A 7,557-nucleotide genomic window follows, 5' to 3' on the forward strand; every position below is an offset into this window, starting at 1 on the left:
AAATTCCTCAGAAGTTAGTCATTTTTTTTTCTTTTTATGAAAGGGTGGTATTAAAGTATGTATCAGTACATTAATAATAATATGATCACTCTGTGCCTTGAAGTTTTTAGGTTGTCCTCTTTTAACGTTTTAATAGAGGGGTCCGGCAAGAGAACCAGTTTCCCAATTATTTCAAGTTATTTGGGCATCTCTAGTGGAAGCTAAGTGGCATGGCCTAGGGATAGAGCATGGTAGCATGGTCTAGTGGATACAGCGTGGGTCTGGAAGTCAGAAGTACCTAGGTTCTCATCCCAGATCCACCACTTGCCTGCTGTGTGACTCTGGGCAGGTCACTTTATTTCTCTGTGCCTCAGGTATCTCAACTGTAAAATGGGGATTAAGATTGTGAGCCCCATGTGGAACACGGACTGTGTCCAACCTGATTAGCTTGTATCTACCCCAGTGCTTTAGGACTTGCTCTCCCTCTTACCTAGACTCTGAGCCCCATGTTGGACAGTGGCTTTGTCTGGTCTGAATAGCTTGTGTCTACCCTGACACCTAGCCCAGTGTTGAGCACATAGTAAGTGCTTAACAAATGCCACAGTTATCATTATTAAACATCCTTATAATAATGTTGGTATTTGTTAAGCGCTTACAATGTGCAGAGCACTGTTCTAAGCAGAAACTAGAACATCATTCATTCATTCAATTCAATAGTATTTATTGAGCGCTTACTATGTGCAGAGCACTGTACTAAGCGCTTGGGATGAACAAGTTGGCAACAGATAGAGACAGTCCCTGCCGTTTGACGGGCTTACAGTCTAATCGGGGGAGACAGACAGACAAGAACAATGGCACTAAACAGCGTCAAGGGGAAGAACATCTCGTAAAAACAATGGCAACTAAATAGAATCAAGGCGATGTACAATTCATTAACAAAATAAATAGGGTAACGAAAATATATACAGTTGAGCGGACGAGTACAGTGCTGTGGGGATGGGAAGGGAGAGGTGGAGGAGCAGAGGGAAAAGGGGAAAATGAGGCTTTAGCTGCGGAGAGGTAAAGGGGGGATGGCAGAGGGAGTAGAGGGGGAAGAGGAGCTCAGTCTGGGAACGCCTCTTGGAGGAGGTGATTTTTAAGTAAGGTTTTGAAGAGGGAAAGAGAATCAGTTTGGCGGAGGTGAGGAGGGAGGGCATTCCAGGACCGCGGGAGGACGTGACCCAGGGGTCGACGGCGGGATAGGCGAGACCGAGGGACGGCGAGGAGGTGGGCGGCAGAGGAGCGGAGCATGCGGGGTGGGCGGTAGAAAGAGAGAAGGGAGGAGAGGTAGGAAGGGGCAAGGTGATGGAGAGCCTTGAAGCCTAGAGTGAGGAGTTTTTGTTTGGAGCGGAGGTCGATAGGCAACCACTGGAGTTGTTTAAGAAGGGGAGTGACTTGCCCAGATCGTTTCTGCAGGAAGATGAGCCAGGCAGCGGAGTGAAGAATAGACCGGAGCGGGGCGAGAGAGGAGGAAGGGAGGTCAGAGAGAAGGCTGACACAGTAGTCTAGCCGGGATATAACGAGAGCCCGTAATAGTAAGGTAGCCGTTTGGGTGGAGAGGAAAGGGCGGATCTTGGCGATATTGTAGAGGTGAAACCGGCAGGTCTTGGTAATGGATAGGATGTGTGGGGTGAACGAGAGGGACGAGTCAAGGATGACACCGAGATTGCGGGCCTGCGGGACGGGAAGGATGGTCGTGCCATCCACGGTGACGGAGAAGTCTGGGAGCGGACCGGGCTTGGGAGGGAAGATGAGGAGCTCAGTCTTGCTCATGTCGAGTTTTAGGTGGCGGGCCGACATCCAGGTGGAGACGTCCCGGAGGCAGGAGGAGATGCGAGCCTGAAGGGAGGGGGAGAGGACAGGGGCGGAGATGTAGATCTGCGTGTCATCTGCGTAGAGATGGTAGTCAAAGCCGTGAGAGCGGATGAGCTCACCGAGGGAGTGAGTGTAAATGGAGAACAGAAGAGGGCCAAGAACTGACCCTTGAGGAACTCCAGCAGTTAAAGGATGGGAGGGGGAGGAGGCTCCAGCGTAGGAGACCGAGAATGATCGGCCAGAGAGGTAAGAGGAGAACCAGGAGAGGACAGAGTCCGTGAAGCCAAGGTGAGATAAGGTATGGAGGAGGAGGGGATGGTCGACAGTGTCAAAGGCAGCAGAGAGGTCAAGGAGGATCAGAATGGAGTAGGAGCCATTGGATTTGGCAAGAAGGAGGTCATGGGTGACCTTAGAGAGAGCAGTCTCGGTAGAGTGGAGGGGACGGAAGCCAGATTGGAGGGGGTCTAGGAGAGAATGGGAGTTAAGGAATTCTAGGCATCGATTGTAGACGACTCGTTCTAAGATTTTGGAAAGGAAGGGTAGTAGGGAGATAGGACGATAACTGGAGGGGGAAGTGGGGTCAAGAGCGGGTTTTTTTAGGATGGGGGAGACGTGGGCATGTTTGAAGTCAGAGGGGAAGGAGCCCTTGGAGATTGAGTGGTTAAAAATAGAAGTTAAGGAAGGGAGGAGGGCAGGGGCGATGGTTTTAAGAAGGTGAGAGGGAATGGGGTCCGAGGCGCAGGTGGAGGGGGTGGCACTTGCGAGGAGGGAGGAGATCTCCTCTGAGGATACTGCAGGGAAGGATGGGAAAGTAGGGGAGGGGGTTGTTGGGGGGGAGGGGAGAGGCGGAGGGGTGACTTTGGGGAGCTCAGACCTGATCGTGTTGATTTTCGTGAGGAAATAGGTGGCCAGATCATTAGGGGTGAGAGATGGGGGAGGGGGAGGAACAGGGGGCCTAAGGAGAGAGTTAAAGGTCCGGAACAATCGGCGGGGGTGACGGGCATGGGTGTCGATGAGGGAGGAGAAGAAGCTTTGCCTGGCGGAGGAGAGGGCAGAGTTAAGGCAGGAAAGGATAAATTTGAAGTGTGTGAGGTCGGCTTGGTGCTTGGACTTTCGCCAGCAGCGCTCAGCAGCTCGAGCATAGGAGCGTAGGAGGCGGACGGAGGAGGTGATCCAGGGCTGTGGGTTAGTGGAGCGAGAGCGGCGGAGGGAAAGGGGGGCGAGAGAGTCGAGATGAGTAGAGAGGGTGGAGTTGAGAGCGGAGACCCGCTCGTCGAGAGTGGGAAGAGAGGACAGGGCGGCAAGGTGAGGCGAGATGCTATTGGAAAGACGGATGGGATCGAGAGAGCGGAGGTCTCTGTGGGGCAGTAGCGAAGATTTGCAGGGGGAGGGAGTGTGAGAGATGAGGCAGGTGAGAAGGTTATGGTCAGAGAGAGGGATTTCAGAGTTGGTGAGTGAGGAGATAGTGCAGCGGTAGGAGATGACGAGATCGAGGGTGTGACCGAGTCGGTGAGTGGGCGCGGTATGGTGGAGGAGGAGGTCGGCAGAGTCGAGGAGGGATAGCAGGCGGGCGGCAGAGGAGTCGTCGGGTACATCCGTATGGATGTTGAAGTCTCCAAGGATCAGAGTGGGCAGAGAGAAGGAGAGGAGGAAGGTGAGAAAGGGGTCAAGGTGGTTGAAGAAGTCGGAGGTGGGACCGGGAGGACGGTAGATGACGGCGACAAGTAACTGGAGTGGGTGGTAGAGGCGAATGATATGGGCTTCGAAGGAGGGGAAGGAGAGGGAGGGGGGAGGAGGGATAGTGCGGAAGCGGCATCGGGGCGAGAGGAGGAAGCCGACGCCTCCTCCCTTACCGGTGAGTCTGGGGGAGTGGGAGAAGGAGAGGCCTCCGCCGGAGAGAGCGGCGGCGGAGACCGTGTCTTCGGGAGAGAGCCACGTTTCCGAAAGGGCGAGGAGGAGGAGAGAGCGGGAGAGGAAAAGGTCATGGATGAAAGGTAGAACATCCACAGATGGGGTAGATCACCAAGCCCATCCCTCTCCTAAAAGTGCCCAAGTCCACACTCTATGTTTGTAGACATTCTTGGAGGGCAGATATCATTTTTCTTACTACTGTATGAGCCAAATACTCATCGTGGTATTTGTTAAGTCCTGATTCTCTTCTAAGCACTGGATTTAGCACTGGGGTAGACGCAAGCCTCCAAAAGGTCCAGTAATTACTGCTGAATTTGATGATGGTGATGAAATTTGGAGGTGGGTCAGTTTTGAAAGCTATTGACTCATCCATCATTTATTATTGAGTGCCTAATGTTTAGTTGACTGTGTTAGACAAGACACTCTGAGTTGTAGAATAAAAGTGAAAGTCACAGACCCTGCTCTTGAGATGCTTACAGTCTACTGGCAGAGACAGGCTGATACAATCTGTATATACGCACAGTGAGAGCAGCAAGAGAATGGAAAACCTAATTAAAGAAATGAAGATGTAAGTTGACATAACTTAACTACTGAGAATGAGTATTGTGAATATATAATCAGTATTGGGGTTGAGATTAGCTAGAGAAGGTCTTTTAGAAGAGGTGGGATTTCAGGAGATTTTGATCCCGTGGAGAACGCTGATCTCAGTCAATCAATCAATCACATATGTTGAGTTTTTATGGTGTGCAGAGAACTGTACTAAGCACTTGAAAAAAAGTACACTATAACAGAGTTGGTGGACATGTTTCCTGTCCACAACGAGCTTACAGTCTAGAGGGGGAGACAGATATGAATATAAATAAATAAATTATGAATACATACCTGAGTGTTGTGGAGCTGAAGGAGGGGTGAATAAAGGGAGCAAATCGCAAATATGACACAATGATCTGGCAGATCTGAAGGGGAAGGAAGTGCCAAGTATTTTGAAGAATGTGACCGATGAATCAGAGCCAGGAGGGTTGAGAGCATGGTAAAATAAAAGCATTGGCTGCCTTGGAAAGATAAAAGAGAACTAGCTGGAATGTGGTGTCCAGGGAAAAGAGTGAATATACAACTAGGAAAGGACTGGTGAAGAGTTTGCTCTCCAATGGTCAGACCTTCTCTGGAGTAGAAATGATGCAGAATTTAGGCCCCAGTGGATAGATTCCACTCTGGAGTAGTGCTGGTGGAGAGCTTATGAGAGACGTTGATCAGACCCTAATAATAATAATTATGGTATTTGTTAAGAGCTTATTATGTGCCAAGAACTGTTCTAAGCAGAGGGGTAGATACAAGGTACAAGGTATGTACCCTACTCAGAATAATTTTATTGGAAAGAGTTCATATTTCCCTTTGAAATGTAGAGCTCCTTGTAGAGAACAAGGCCCACGGGGGTCACCAAAATGGACATAATTAAACCGGTCACTCTCCTAAACACAGTCTTGCAAAGCATAATCAATCGGTAAGATTGAGTTAGCACCTTGTCTTGTCTTATGCCATCGAGTCATTTCCTACCCATAGCGACACCATGGACACATCTCTCTCGGAACGCCCCACTCTCTATGTGCAATCATTCTGGTAGTGTGACCATAGAGTTTTCTTGGTAAAAATACGGAAGTGGTTTACCACTGCCTCCTTCCACGCAGTAAACTTGAGTCTCCGCCCTCTACTCTCTCCCATGCCGCTGCTGACCAGCACGGGTGAGTTTTGACTTGTAGCAGTTTGCCTTCCACTCGCTAGCTACTGCCCAAGCTAGGAATGGAAGGGGTAGGTATCTGCTTGACTCTCCCTCCCATAGTCGAGACCAGAAGAGTATTGGAAACTCTCCAGGTGTGACCCTGAGAGATGGAAATGAGTACCTACTATGTAAAAAAAAAACACAGGGCTGAGATCTGAGGGGAGCACAATAAAAATAAGTACCCCAGTGGACAGATTTCACTCTGGAGTAGTGCTGGTGGAAAACTTAGATGCTAGTCATTTAATGGTATTTTTTGAGAGCTTACTGTGTGCAGAGCACTGTACTAAGAGCTTGGGAGAGTAAAATATAACAGAGTCAGTAGAAATGTTCTCCACCCACAAGGAGCTTATGGTGACTCCTTTCTAGAGTAGCGCTGGTGAAGAGCTCTGAGCCTACGATCAGACCTCACTCTGAAGTCGGGACCTGAAATAGGGAAGAGACTTTATAGATACAGGCCCTTCTCTCTTTCTCTTGCTTCCTCCCTCCACCGGCCTTAAAGTAATTATGCATTCGTTTTACAGACATGGTGCACACTACCTTACAAAGGCATACCTACCTTAACTAAATTTAGAACAACTTTGATAGCAGTGAAAAAAAACACCTCACGTAGTCTTTGTAGTTATCTGGGAGTTAATTACTCTGTTTACAGAAGATGAACATACAAGGGGAGCCACTTTGCTGCAAAAAAAGAAAACAGGACTGCATTTCTCTCCTCCTAAAAACCACTAAGATGGCTAAACTAAAAAACCACAAATTGAATGTATAAGTAGTGTTCAAGGAGAAGAAGGTTAGGGAGGTGGTGTGTTTAGATTACCAGAGGTAATGCTTTTGGAAATGGCTGTTCTGAGCATGTGTGCTAATAAAGTGATTAGATCAAATCGGGCATGTGGGGGCAGCCTTAGCCGGAGGCATGTGTATCCACCTTGCTAAGGAGCTCGATTTGGTTCACCCTGAGGTGCACGAGTATTGGGTAACATGTTTACAAGTCATACCAGAGGGCCTCCAAAAACCATTCCATTCATGATCTTGTGCCACTATCATTTCATTCTCCTTATTCCCGTTCCTCCTGTGGATGAAAACAAATAGCTCTAGAATGTTAAGCAGAGTAAAAGAGTACGACATGCAGGTTGCATGGAAACCTGGGAAAAAGGTTCATATTCTCCTTTTAAAAGTAGAGTTTCCTGTAGCTTCCAAACAAGAAGGCCCATAAGAGTCACCAAAATGGACATAATTGAACAGGTCACCCATCAAAACACAATCTTGCAAATGCCAATGAATCAATCAATCAATCAATCTGTAAGATCAAATAACCACCTAAGTAATAATAAGGTTGGCCCACGTGGGGCTTACAGTCTTCATCCCCATTTTTACAGACGGGAACTGAGGCACAGAGAAGTGAAGTGACTTGCCCAAGGTCACACAGCAGACAAGTGGCGGAGCCGGGATTAATTAATTTTGGTATTTGTTAAGCGCTTACTGTGTGCAGAGCACTGTTCTAAGTGCTGGGATAGATAACAGGATAATCAGGTTGTCCCATGTGAGGCTCACAGTTAATCCCCATTTTACAGATGAGGTAACTGAGGCACAGAGAAGTGAAGTGACTTGCCCACAGTCACACAGCTGACAAGTGGCAGAGCCGGGAGTCGAACCCATGACCTCTGACTCCGAAGCCCAGGCTCTTTCCACTGAGCCACGCTGCTTCTTATCAAAACACATAAATCAAATTACAAACATATACCTAAGTACTGTGGGGCTGGGAAGGGGCGGAAGAGGAAAGGGAGCGAGTTAGGGTGACATGGAAGGGAGTGGGAGATGAGAAAAAGTGGAGTAGGCCTCTTAGAGGAGATATACCTTCAATAAGACTTTGAAGCCAGGGAGAGTCACTGTCTGTTAGATTTGAGGAGGGATGGCATTCCAGGCCAGAGGCAGGACATGGTCCAGGGGTGATGTGACATGGTATGATGTGACTGGTATGCTATGAAATTATTTAGGGAAGGTATACTGGAGGAGGTGAGATTTCAAGAGAGATTTGAAGA

General features: G+C 48.6%; 1 non-coding gene across 1 annotated transcript; it reads right to left on the minus strand.

Moving 5' to 3' along the window:
* Positions 1 to 5,493: 5,493 nt before the first annotated feature.
* Positions 5,494 to 5,631, minus strand: LOC114809730. The gene has a single exon (XR_003757507.1). It is a non-coding gene; the product is annotated as a small nucleolar RNA SNORA7 (small nucleolar RNA).
* Positions 5,632 to 7,557: the final 1,926 nt, after the last annotated feature.

Source organism: Ornithorhynchus anatinus, chromosome 2 (genome assembly GCF_004115215.2).
Source record: "Ornithorhynchus anatinus isolate Pmale09 chromosome 2, mOrnAna1.pri.v4, whole genome shotgun sequence".
Lineage (NCBI taxonomy): Eukaryota > Metazoa > Chordata > Mammalia > Monotremata > Ornithorhynchidae > Ornithorhynchus > Ornithorhynchus anatinus.